Source organism: Mustela nivalis (genome assembly GCF_964662115.1).
Source record: "Mustela nivalis genome assembly, chromosome: 14".
NCBI lineage: Eukaryota > Metazoa > Chordata > Mammalia > Carnivora > Mustelidae > Mustela > Mustela nivalis.
The window spans coordinates 42,846,672-42,859,577 of NC_139033.1; the positions used below are offsets into that span (position 1 = coordinate 42,846,672).

Below are 12,906 nucleotides of genomic sequence, written 5' to 3' on the forward strand. Positions count from 1 at the left end.
GCTTAACCCACTGAGCCACCCAGGCATCTGAATAAGTATTTATATTTTAAAACAGCTTTACTGAGGTACAAGTGACATACAACTGCACATACTTAAAGTGTACAATTTTGATATGTTTTGACATACATATGCCAACTGTGAAATCCTCACCAATGTAATGAACACATGTGTCACCCCTGGGAGTTTCCATGCTTCTTTGCCTCTCCAACCACTGGTCAGTTTACTATTACTGTAGATTACATTTTCTAGAATTCTATATACATGGAATCTTACCGGATCTCATTATTCATTCCTTCCTTCATTCATTTTGGTCTGGCTTCTTTCACTTGGTGTAATTGTTTTGAGATCCATTTCCTATGGTTGCAAATGGTCCGTTCCCTGTTATTGCTATAATATTGCTGTAAGTAGTAATTCCACTGTATGGATATACCACAGTTGGTTCAACTGAATGTTGATAGACATTTGGGTAGCTTCCAGTTTATCCTCTACGAAAAAGAAAGCTGCTAGGAACATTTATACACAAATCTTTGCATGGACATATAGTTTCATGTCTTTTGGGTAAATATATCAAAGTGGAAAGTCTGGATCATATGGCAGATGTAAATTTAACTTTTAAAGAAACTGCCAAAACATTTTCCAAAATGGTTATAACATTGATTTTCAAATATTAAGCCAAACTTGCAGTCCTGAGATAAAACACACTTGGTCGGGACGCCTGGGTGGCTCAGTTGGTTGGACGACTGCCTTCGGCTCAGGTCATGATCCTGGAGTCCCGGGATGGAGTCCCGCATCGGACTCCCAGCTCCATGGGGAGTCTGCTTCTCTCTCTGACCTTCTCCTCATTCATGCTCTCTCTCACTGTCTCTCTCTCAAGTAAATAAATAAAATCTTAAAAAAAAAAAAAAACCACACTTGGTCAATATGCGTTTTTCTTTGTATATGTCGTTAAATTCAATGTGCTAAAATTTCGTTTTGACATTTTACATATATCTTAATGGGAGATATGTTTTCTTTTCTTGTAATGTTTTTGTTAGGCTTTGCTATCGCCACAATGCTTAGAACGAGTTGGGAAGTAGTCCCTTCTCTCCAATTTTTTGAAAGAAATTTGTAAAACTGGTACTATTTCCTCCTTAAATATTTGGTAGAATTCCCCTGTGAAGCGATCTGGGCCGAAGTTTTCTTTGTGGAAAAAAAAAATCTTTTTTTTTTTTTAAAGATTTTACTTATTTACTTGACAGAGATCACAAGTAGCAGAGAGGCAGGCAGAGAGAGAGAAGGAAGCAGGCTCCCTGCTGAGCAGAGAGCCTGATGGGGGGTTCAGTCCCACGACCCTGAGATCATGACCTGAGCCAAACGCAGAGGCCCTAACTCACTGAGCCACCCAGGCGCCCCTGTGCAAATGTTTTTAACTACATATTCATTATGTAAGTAGAGAGGGATATTCTACTTCTCAAAAAATTTTTTCTAAGATACAACGCATATACCATAAAATTCACCATTTTAAAATGTACCATCCAATGGTTTTAAGTGTACTGGCAAGGTTGTACGACCATCATTACTAACTAATTCTAGAACATTTTCACCATCCCAACACAAAACCTCATACCCGTTAGAAGTCACACTCTATTTTTCTCCAACTCCCAGCCCTTGGCACCACTAATTTATTTTCTGTCTCCATGAATTTGTCTATCTTGTACAGCTCACAGAAGCAGAATCACACAACAGGTGGCCTTTTGTGACTGGCTACTTTCACTTACCATAATCGTTTCAAATTCACCCATGGCATACAGCATGCTTATTAGCACTTCATTCTGTTTCATGACCCAAAGAGTCAAAACTATCTTGAAAAACAACAATGTTGGAAGACCCACCTCCTGATTCCAAAACTTACTACCACACTTCAGTCATCAGGATAGTGGTGTTATGACATAAGGAGAGACATGAATGAAGCTGGACCCCAATCTCACACCATCTACAGCAATGACTTCAACATGGATCTAAGACCCAAAGGTAAGACCTGAAACTATAAAACTTTCAGAAATCATACATGTAAATCTTTACAACCTTGGATTAGACCCCAACTACAAAAACAACAAAAGAAAACATAAATTGGGTACCAACAAAATTTTTTTTAAAAGTTTGCTTCAGAGGACAACTCCAAAAAAGTGAAAGATAACCCACAGAGTGACAGAAATTCAAGTTCTTTATCTGATAAGTGACTTATATCTAGAATATATAAAGAACTTTTATAATTCTATAATAAAACAAAACCCAAATAACCCAATTAAAAATGGGCAAGGGATCTGAACAGACAGCTCCTCAAAGAAGATCTACACATGGCCAACAAGCACACGCAAAGATGCTCGACATCACTGGCCACCAGGGAAGTGGAAATCAAAACCACAATGACGCACACCCTCATCCCTCATTCTGGGATGGCCAGAATGAAAACAAACACATGAAACAGAAACTGAGAAGTGATACTGAGGATTTGGAGAAACTGAACCCTTGCTGCTGGTGAGAATGTAAAATGGTGCCACCAGTTTGGAAAATATTCTGGTAGTTCCTCAAACAGCACCATATGACTCAATGATCGCACCTTAGGTTTATACCCAAGAGAAATGGAAACCTATAGACCCACAAATGCTGGTTCAAGAGCATTCACAGCAGCATCATTCATGATGGTTGAAAAGTGGAAACAATGCCATAAGCCAAGGAACAGATAGACAAAATGTGGTGTATCCAATTCTGGCATGTCATTTGGCAATAAACAGAAATGAAGCAGTGAGACCTGCTATCACATGAATAAAGCTTGAAAATACACCAACCTGGTCACAGAGGACGACACACCACATGATCCTATTTATACAAAATAGGCATAGGCAAGTCCATAAAGAAAGAAAGTAGGGGCACCTGGGTGGCTCAGTGGTTAAGGCCTCTGCCTTCGGCTCAGGTCATGATCCCAGGGTCCTGGGATCAAGCCTCATATCAGGCTCTCTGCTCAGCAGGGAGCCTGCCTCCTCCTCCTCTCTCTCTCTGCCTGCCTCTCTGCCTACTTCTGATCTGTCTGTCAAATAAATAAAAATCTTTAAAAAAAAAAAAAAGAAAGATAGAAAGAAAGTAGACTTCTTGGGTGCCTAGGACTGGAGAAGGAGGGGATGGAGACCTTGAGGGGTGATGACTCAGGGGGTTGAGGGTTTTGTGGGGGGTAATGAAGATGTTTTTAAATTGATTCTGGGGGTACTTGGGTGGCTCAGTCGGGAGTGTCTGACTCTTGGTTTCAGCTTTGGTTATGATCTCAGGGTTATGGGATCAAGCCCCACTTACAGCTGTGCGCTCAGCATGGAGCCTGCTTGAGGTTCTCTCTCTCCCTTCTCCTTTGTCCTTCCCCCCACTCATGCATGCTCTCTCCCTCTCAAATAAATAAAATATTTTAAAAAATAAAATAAAATTGATTATGGTGATAGATGCACAACTCTGTGAATATACACCAGTGAGATGTACATTTCAAATGGGTGAGTTGTACAGGATGTTGATTATGTCTTAAGTTAGTGTAAAAGCCAATATAAACCTCTGTTCTACTGCAAGTAGCACCCTCGCTGGTAGCTTTTTCCCAAATAGCTGCGTGCTGGGGCAGTGAAGCAGGCCGTGGCCCCAGTAAGTTTCCAGTGGGGAGAGATGGAAGGAAAGATCCAGTGGGGAGAGGTGGAAGGGAAGCGAGGTGCAGGAGCACTGGGGAGGACAGCAGGTGGACATGCAAAGGTGAGAGGCTGTGCGGGGCCCCAGAGAGAAGAAGGGGCCTAGGACACAGGGATTGCATTTTTCTGTCCAGGCCCCACCTTTGTTCACTGTGGGCCCCACGGAAGATGACAAAACTGCTCTGTTCTCCAACTTTCTTCACGAGAAAAGCAGAAGCAAGTGCTCCCCATTTCATGACTCTCCCTTCTTCTCATCACAGAAAGTACCTGGGAGTCTTTGAGTTCTGGAGCTGAGTCCAGCAGTACTAGCTGCTGTCCAAGTCCCTGGAGGCAGGTCTGGTCCAGGCTCTGCTTCCTATTAGCAGTGGGTCTTAGATGAGCCCCAGCGGTCCCCTAGTCCTCACATATCAAGTAAGGACAATAATTAACCTGACCTGCCTCCTTCAGAGGAGGATCCAGAGCTACCATGGGTGGGAAAGAATTGCCAGCGTGCATTACTGTGAATTCCAGGAAAAACTTCAGGGTAGATATGATGATATTGATCCCTCAGCTACAGGGGCCATCAGCTGTTCATGCTCTCTCATTAGCATCTGCAAATTGGTCGGGGTCAGGGTTGAGGGCAGCTGGTAACCACAGAACAGAGCTAAAACAAAAGACCTATAGAGGACCACTAGGGAAATGGGAAATGGGAAAAATTCATCCCCAAGAAGATGAGTCCCACATTTCACAGCTGCTTAATTGAGCTCACTGCCAGGAGGACACGTGGTTCTGCAGATGGTCGTCGTTCTGCATAGAAGATAGTGCAATACAACCTTCATGACCATACCCTAGGGTCTCCCACACTCTGGAAACCTGCTGTCCAGGTCATCTGGGGACACAAGAGAGGCCAGTATGGTGCAACAGGCAGAACAAGGAATGGCTCCTCGCTTTCTCTGCCTTGGACAACAACAGGATGTTGTTAGGTGTGTGACGGACAGTAGAGGCAAACAGGACATCATGGAAGAGAGGGGAAGGAAGCAAGAATGAGCATTGGGGAAGCTGTGAGACAAAGGCTTGCCTCTTCCCAAACAGCTGTGCCAGGATAGACCTCATGGTTGCTGTTCTGCATGCCTGGATATGGAACTGGAGGTGGACATCTAAGTGAGTACCTCTGGGGAGGACAGGCCTTCCTCTCCAGTCTGTGCATGGGGAGGGTGCATGGGTAGGGGTGACAGGTGCTCATTGCTGGGATCCATTCTGAGGGGCCATCACCGAGGTCTATTCTGATTGGCTGGTCCCCAAGCTTACAGATTGTTAACTATTTTGAATATCAACACTAGTGTATAGCCTCATTACCAGAATCAGTCTTTGGCTAAATTGCAGAAGTGCCAACATTTAGCAACCTAGTCTACCTTCAGGTTAAACACCCTCTTCCAAGCGCGGTGCTTCCTCATCGATCTGACAACTGATTCCCATAAAGGTTTCTGACTTGTCCCTACTCCTCTTCACTCCTTCCATTTTTATCTAAGATGAGAAACTAAAGCATGGTCAAGTGCCTCAATAATATTTATCATTAGTGCTAGAATTTTCAGTTGTCTGAGAACACAGAAACCCTCTCCAATCATGATTCATAATCACAGTGGAGAAGAGCTAATATTTACCGAGTGCTTCCCAATGCCTGACCTGGTGCCATGCACCGCACACACAGCCCTGGGAAGCAGGATCTAGTATGAGGAGGGGACGGGGCCAGCCCACAACAGGTGAGGTAATTCACCCTGGGTCACCTGGTACCAATGAGGAGGGTCATCCAGCTTCCCAAGGGCGTGGTGCACCCAGAAGAGTCTGTCCCGTGGTTGGCATGGGGCCAGCAGCCGAGGCGAGACCACCCTTGGGGAGAGGGGGTAAGACTCATGTGACATGTTATGGTCAGCATGTGCACACTCCCGGCCCAGATGCTGGTGGGCTTTGCCCTTCTCTCTCATGGAGGGAGTGATCGGGCTTACCACTCTTGTAATAAACATGTTCTTGGCAAGCAGACTCTTGTTAACAAAACTTCCCCAACCTCCCACCTGAAAAGGTTACTGTGATAAAACCACCCATGTTCCTGCTGCACATTTTTGGGAACTACAGAAAAATGAACAGAAGGGGGGAAATCCCCTTCTTTTTATTTGTCATGTCTAACCCTTGTTAACAGTTTGGAGCTTTTAACCTCTAGCCAATTTCAACGTGTCATTCTTTTCTCTGTGTTTCCAGCTGTTATGATCACCATCTATACAATTCTGTATCTTGCTTTTTAAACCTCATCATTATGACATAAACATTGTCTATGCTATTCAGAACTCTTCCAAAAACACCAATGAAAATAGTTGTATCCCATGCTGTGGGTAAGCCAGTTTACTTAACCATGCCCTAACCTCCAATATGATTTCAAGTTGAGATGTTCACGTATGAGGTTCTAAGTAAAGAGGTGGTATTGGCCACATCTGAGTTCTGTGTATCTAGGAATTAAAGCGTCACAGCTGGTCATGCAGTTTGAATTTGGCTTTTTAACTTAAGGACGAGTTTTAAATTGTACTGAGGTGGAAGGAAAATGTCCCTGAATCCCAACAAGGCACTTAGCTAAATCTCTTAGAACATCCTTGTGGACAGTGAAGAAATACAGATCAGATAACTATATAATTTTGTAAACTCACAACTGGTTGGACAACTAAATCCAAAGACTGTTAGCTCAGGTTCAGTGTCACCCTGAGAGAAATGTCTAACCGCCATGAGTCGAAGCATTTTAAATAATCCCTTAACACATTTTAAAACCAGGGATAGAAGTCCTAGAAGACAGGTTTATCAATTATGACGTTGTAAGGGATAAAACCACCAATTATGACGTTGTAAAGGATAAAACAAAGATCCAAAAAGGTCTCATCAGGCTGGAATATTTGTCTTAAGCCAACAAGATGAAGATCAAGCATATAAATGTTAAACAGAGAATACCGGGCTTAACCGAACTTGGTTGGCAACAAGCTTAGTATGAGATAATAGTTGACATGGCTGCCAAAAAAACCACGGGCAGCAGGAACAGTAAATCATTTATGGAGCAGAGAGGTCACACTCTCACTGACTCTGCTGGTGAAATCACAGAGTATCTGTTCTGAAAAATACTTTTTAAGCAAGGGTATGACAAGTAGGAGGAGGTCAACGAAAAGACAGGGAGGGCAGGGTGAGCTCTGGCAACATTATCATGTGAACAGCCAACAAGGCAGCTTAGCTCAGTGGCTACAGCGTGACCTCCGAAGCCACTGCTAGGCGTTGACACCCAACACCGCCATTTTCTAGCTGGTGACCTTGGACAAGCTACTCTCTGTGCCTCAGTGTCTCCATCTTAAAATGGGGACAAGAGCAGCACCTATCATCATCATCACCATTATTATTCTTACTACATTATTAGGCTGCTCTAAGGACTAACAGGTTAACACCTGTCAAGCACTCAGAAAAGTACCTGGATATGCAAACAAAGGGCTTCTGGGCTGCAGAGAACTAGAAGGGCATGATGGATGACTTCAAATATTTGAAAGCTTCTCTGAAGGAGCGAAATCGTGCTTTATTCTGAGATGTTCTTGAGGACCATACTCGATTCAGTGGAAAGGTAAAGGCTTAGCCTCTTCATTTCAATTAGCATTTAATGTACATGTATTTTGGGTCAGATACTGTGCCAGGTGCTAGGAATAGAGATAAATGAGATACATACTGTTTCCTAAGGGCTCCAATGTCTATCAGGGAAGAGTCAGCCACGTGAACAGATAATCATCATAGTATGGGAGTAAGTGCTTTGGGCAACTGGAGGAAGGTGTGATTAAGTCTCCCTCGGGGGAGCTGGGCAAGCTTTGCAGAGGTGGGGCTTCTGAGCTGAGTCTGCAGGGATAGTAGGAGTTCATGTGGGAGCAGAGGGAACAGTGTGTGGGATCAGAGCTGTCACCAAGTATGGGATTATCCAGTGAACGGTGACAAGTCAGTGATGTTACAGCACAAGGTGGGTGGGGTGGCAGAAGCTAGAGATGGGGCTCAAAGAAGTGGAATACCAATGTACAAGGTTGCCAAGAAAATCAGGATAATTCCAGTAGTACGATCTCCCCCCACCTCCGCTGGCCAGCCTATTTCTCTACTACTATCTTTTCAACAGGCAACCCCAGCAAAGGCTATACTAAAGAAAGGCAATATTAAAGAAACTATACTCCGGGTGAAAATTGCAAAGGATTTGACTCAATTTTCCAATCATTCTTCTTCAGTGTAAACACAGGGATATTTGCCTATAGAGTAAGACGGTATCATGTTCCTGAGATATTTATATCCTGGGAGTACTCAAGAAGAAGGACTGGAGCAAGGCGTGGAGCAGCTGGGCTCCTCCCCACCAGGACTGAAGGCGCTGTGTGAAAGGAGTTCCCCTACCTGCACATCCACTCAGGTACAAAGGGAAGGAGGAATAGTGCGCTATTCTACACTTAGCCCCTAGGCTCTCCACTTGATGCCACCGAATAATATTCATTAAGCACGCTACTGGGATGTAGAGATAAGTCACCAACACTTCCTTCAAGGTGCTTACAATCTAGCATAAAGGGTCATTGGCCACACAGAGCATTACATCACTGAATGCGAGGGGGGCTGCTTCTGGTCATGACGGAGTAGCTATACTAGATTTGCCCCCCTATCTTAAGCAATGACAAAACTGGACAAGCACACACATCAGATGTTTTCAGGCACTGCACAGTGGGTTGAGGGAAGGTAAGGAAACACATAAGGTGAATTTCATATTCGCCCTGGCACTCCGCCTGGGTAGATTTCCCAACCACAGCACAGGGAGATGGAGCAAAGCAGAACATGGTTGTCCTACTGATCTGGGGAAGTAAGAACTGGAGTTTGGGGCTGTTGAAACATCCAGAACTGGCAGGACAAGATGCTGGAGAGGAAGGTTCTTCAATAAGGTGGGGGCCCAGAAGTTTGTTGTAAGGGTGGGGCTCACACAGATCTCTGGCTGAGTGCTGTGTTGCTCAGACGCAGGTGAGATCTGGTGTGGGCTGGAAGAGAGCAGCTACTTTGGAATTGAGAGCAAGAATATTAGAGGTTCTAGAGACCTACCACTGGATCCATGGGAGTTCCAGTCTAGCCAGCCAGAGGGGAAGCACCAGGCATTCCAGTGACAACAGAAAGGGGAGGTCCTAGGGGTAAGGACCATGTTCTAGAGTAAGGGTTACTCTAGTCCTGCCCTCTCAAAGCCTAAAGCCAAGCCTTAACAAAATTAAGGAGAACCATCATCAGTAAATTAATGGACTGCCAGAACAAAAACCAAAATTGGGTTTTGAACTCATTAAAGAAAGACAATATAATTCAGGCTCCTTTTCAGAGTATCATTTGCAATGTCCACAAAATTATGAGAAATGTGGAGAAGAAAGAAAATATGACCCAAATTCAGAAGAAAAAAGGAGTCAATATAAAACAACCCAGAGATGTCCCAGATTTGGAATTGGCAAAGACTTTAAAGCAGTTATTTTAAATATTTCATGGATTTAAAAGGGAAAAAAAATGATCTCAGTGGATGAAGATGGGGAATTTTAGCACATAAAGGGAAACTATAAAAAAGGAACCAAATAGAAATTCTGGAATGGAAAAGCATATTATCTTAAAAGGAAAACTCACCAAATGAGCTTAATGACAAATTAGAGATGGCAGAAGAAAGGATTAGTGAAGTTGAAGACAGAACCACAGAACTTATCTATTCTTAAAAAAAAAAAAAGACAGAAGAAAGACTCTACAATCTTCTGGAGCAATAACAACCTAAGTAATACATCTAATCAGAACCCAGAAAGAGAAAAGAGAAAAAGCAGAGCAGGAAAAAAAAAAAAAAATTGTTGAAATGTCCCAAATAACAGAACCAAGAAGCTCAATGAATCCCAAATAAAATAAGCACCAAGAAACACACACCTGGGCACATCCCAGTCAAGCTGCTGAAAGGCTCAAGACAAAATCTTGGTTGCAGAAGGGGAATAAAACCCCACATACATATAGGGGAAATGATGTGATTGAAGACCTTCTCTTCAGAAATAATAGGGACACGAAATAAGGCAATGGCATTTTTAAGTACTGAATGGCAAAAAAGATCGTAGATTCAGAAGTTCATATCCAGAGAAAACAAACTTTAAACCTGAGAGGAAAATAAAGACACTTTCTAGATAAGGGAAAGTCTTTGCCAACTTGTAAGCAGCAAACCTACTACATGAAATTCGAGCCCCTCTCCAGTAGGCTGGTGGGACACTGACTTCCTGTGGGTGAGGTGAGTAAGGAGGCTGGTGTTGAAAATAAGGAGGAAGCTTCTGATCCTTTTATGCTTTTAATCAACAGCTCACTGCCCCCTCCCAAGAGGCAGACCAGCAGGCACAGGAGAAAAGGTGAGCTTTGTTTCCTAAGATGATGGGGAAGGCAGAAAGCAAGGCAGCGATACCCTGGGGCAGCGAAGCCAGCAGTAGAATCCTGAAATGCTGTAAACAGGCATTGCTGCAAGCCCCTAATTCCGTCACTCATCACCTTGGCCTCATTCCCAGAGGCTCTTCGATCTCTCTAGGATCTGGCAATAAAGGGTCAATTCCTGGCGAGCAGGGCCCCTGCAGGACCCTACCTTGGGTCTCTGGCTGGCTGCCTTTCTGATGGGCAGTACAGGGCCATGCTAGTTAAAGATTTTTCCTATGGCCCATGGTTGCTTCCCAGGGAGGGAGGCCGGGGTGTGATGTTCAGGGAGGGTGCAGGAGAGGACCCCAGGAGGCCCAGGGACACCATGGAGGCCCTGCTCCTGGGGGTGGGGCTGCAGTGGGAAAGGGCAGGGAGGCTCTGAAAGCCAACGAATTAGCTCTCCAGTGGGCCCGAGCATTCAGGGACACTTGACTCTCTAGGACAACCTCTGTTCTAATCCCCTAGGTCATGTTTTTCCCTTTTAAAAAGGGATATTTCATAGCCTTTTAAATAAATCTTTTCAGCTCCACTGATTTGGAATAACACGCTTAGCAGCTTAAGAACTTCTAGCTGGGCCTTCAGCAAGTTGTCCTTCCACGAGCCCATTTTCTCATGAAACGCTGGCCTCCGGGTCTGGCTGGGCCTCTCCCAGCGCCGGCACCGTGGACCCCGGTCCTATTCCGGGATCCCTGGGAGAGATACTATTCCTCCCTCCCTGCATGTAGGGAGCTGCTCCTCTCCCCCACATCTCCAAGACGAAGATCATTCAAAACACAAGCCCACAGAACCCCAAAAGGCCACGCTCTTGATCAGGGGCAAAGACCCTATTTCAGGCCCAGGAACGCGCACTCCTCCTCGGAGTTTCCGTTTCGAGGGAATCTGGGCTATAGGGAGGCTTTCTGCCTGTCTGCCCAGGCAGACAGGAGGAGCTTATATCGGCCTAGACAGATGAGAAGCTGTCAGAAAGCAGTGGCCTGGAGAGAAGGAGGTGTGGTTATCAACACGGTTAAACCAGCGTGGACACTGCTGACCGAAGCTCCGTGCACAGCCTTCGGAAGCTGGCTGTGTGTGTTCACCACCACAAACCTTTCTGCCTCCTCCAGGACCTTGAACCACAAGCCTTAACGAACCACGGTCGTCTGCCCTCAATCCACACTCGATCTCACTGATCTGTGAAGCCAGTGTCTTCCGTCAAGTTACAGAAATCAAGGAGTTTACACCAGAATGAAAAGTCCATGTTTTCTAAGATTGTGTTCCTATCACCGGACTACCGTGTAAGTCACACCCAAACAGAACCAATGCTCCTTTCAGTGGAGATCCCTGGTTTGTGTAGCTTTTTGCCAAACCTGAGCGACGATGAACAGGCCAGACAGCTTCCCATGTGATGTGATGGAGACCCTGAAAAGCCGTCCTGCCCAAAACAACCCTCCCCATTCCGGGCCATGACATTCTCGCCGTGAATGACCCCGTTAGTTAAAGGAGCTGCTTTAAATACAACCCCGTAATCTGGGAGTTCTTAGCTTCCTTCATGATGCTGTCCACACACAAGCTGTTCCTTGTCTTCAGATAAGTGGTTTTTTTTTTTTTTTAAGATTTATTTATTCGACAGACATCACAAGTAGGCAGAGAGGCAGGCATAGAGGAAGAGAGGGAAAGCAGGCTCCCTGCTGAGCAGAGAGCCTGATGCAGGGATCGATCCCAGCACCCTGGGATCATGACCTGAGCCGAAGGCAGAGGCTTTAACCACCCAGGCGCCCCAGATCAGTGATCAGTGATCACTTGAAAGTGAACCAGCACCAGACTCACCGGGAGGCTTGTTAACACCCAGCTTGCTGGGCCCCACCCGCAGTTTCCGATAAGGGTCCGCCTGAGAGGAACCAGAGACCATCTCTCTCGAGCCCCAGAGACAAAGTCGATGTTCTGGTCCGGCACTCACTTTGAGAATCAATCACTGTCCTATTAATTTCTAAGGCATCTTCATGAGATTGGTAGCTATAGTGTGAACGCACTCTGATAGGGAGTGAGGTATGAAGACAGAGGGCTCTGGAACAGAAAGGGGTCAAGGGCCCAAAGACAGGCTGGCTGAACAAACTCAGATCTTCTCAATTGATCCACCAAAGCACAAGTGCCGTGGGCTGTCCAGACGCTGCTGGGCCTCTGACTCTGGCTTTCTTTCCTGGTGTCTTCTGCCTGTGGCCCCCAGAGGAAAGGCGAGGCTGCAGGCAGGGCCCGACAGCCCAGGCAAGGATGGGGGGCTCCTCCCTCAGCCACGGCAGCCCCTCCAGGAGGAGAGTGAGTTCACACAGCTGATCTGGCTGTCAGCGTGCTGTGGGCTCTTGGGGGCTCCTGACACCAGGCAGAATTTGCACAGGACTCAGCGGAGTCTTAAACAACGTTTCTTTTTTGCCTCTTTGGAGACCCTCTGCTTCCTAACAGGATAAATTCAAAGGAAAACATGCTCTGACCCTTCAGCAGCCTCTTGACACAGACAACAAGGAACTCCTTAGCGGGCTGGCTAAGGAGGTGGGTGGGGAGGGCTTCATCACAGGAGCAGAGGCTGGGAAGCCACCTGTCAGGTGGGGCCTCATGACACCCCTCTGGCCCCGTCCGGAGCTGGTTCTGTATGTCAGTGGAGAAGGAACCGAGACTTGAATGTCCGCATGGTATTATCAGGGTGTCTACTGGGCGAACAGTTCTGTTAGTGATTTCGCCCTTTGTACATCTGAAAACACTTTGA

General features: G+C 45.6%; 1 protein-coding gene across 5 annotated transcripts in view; it reads right to left on the reverse strand.

Moving 5' to 3' along the window:
- Window positions 1-12,906, reverse strand: part of MAPK4 (mitogen-activated protein kinase 4) — a 145,588-nt gene that overhangs the window by 32,335 nt on the left and 100,347 nt on the right. The gene's annotated exons all lie outside the window — the stretch shown is intronic.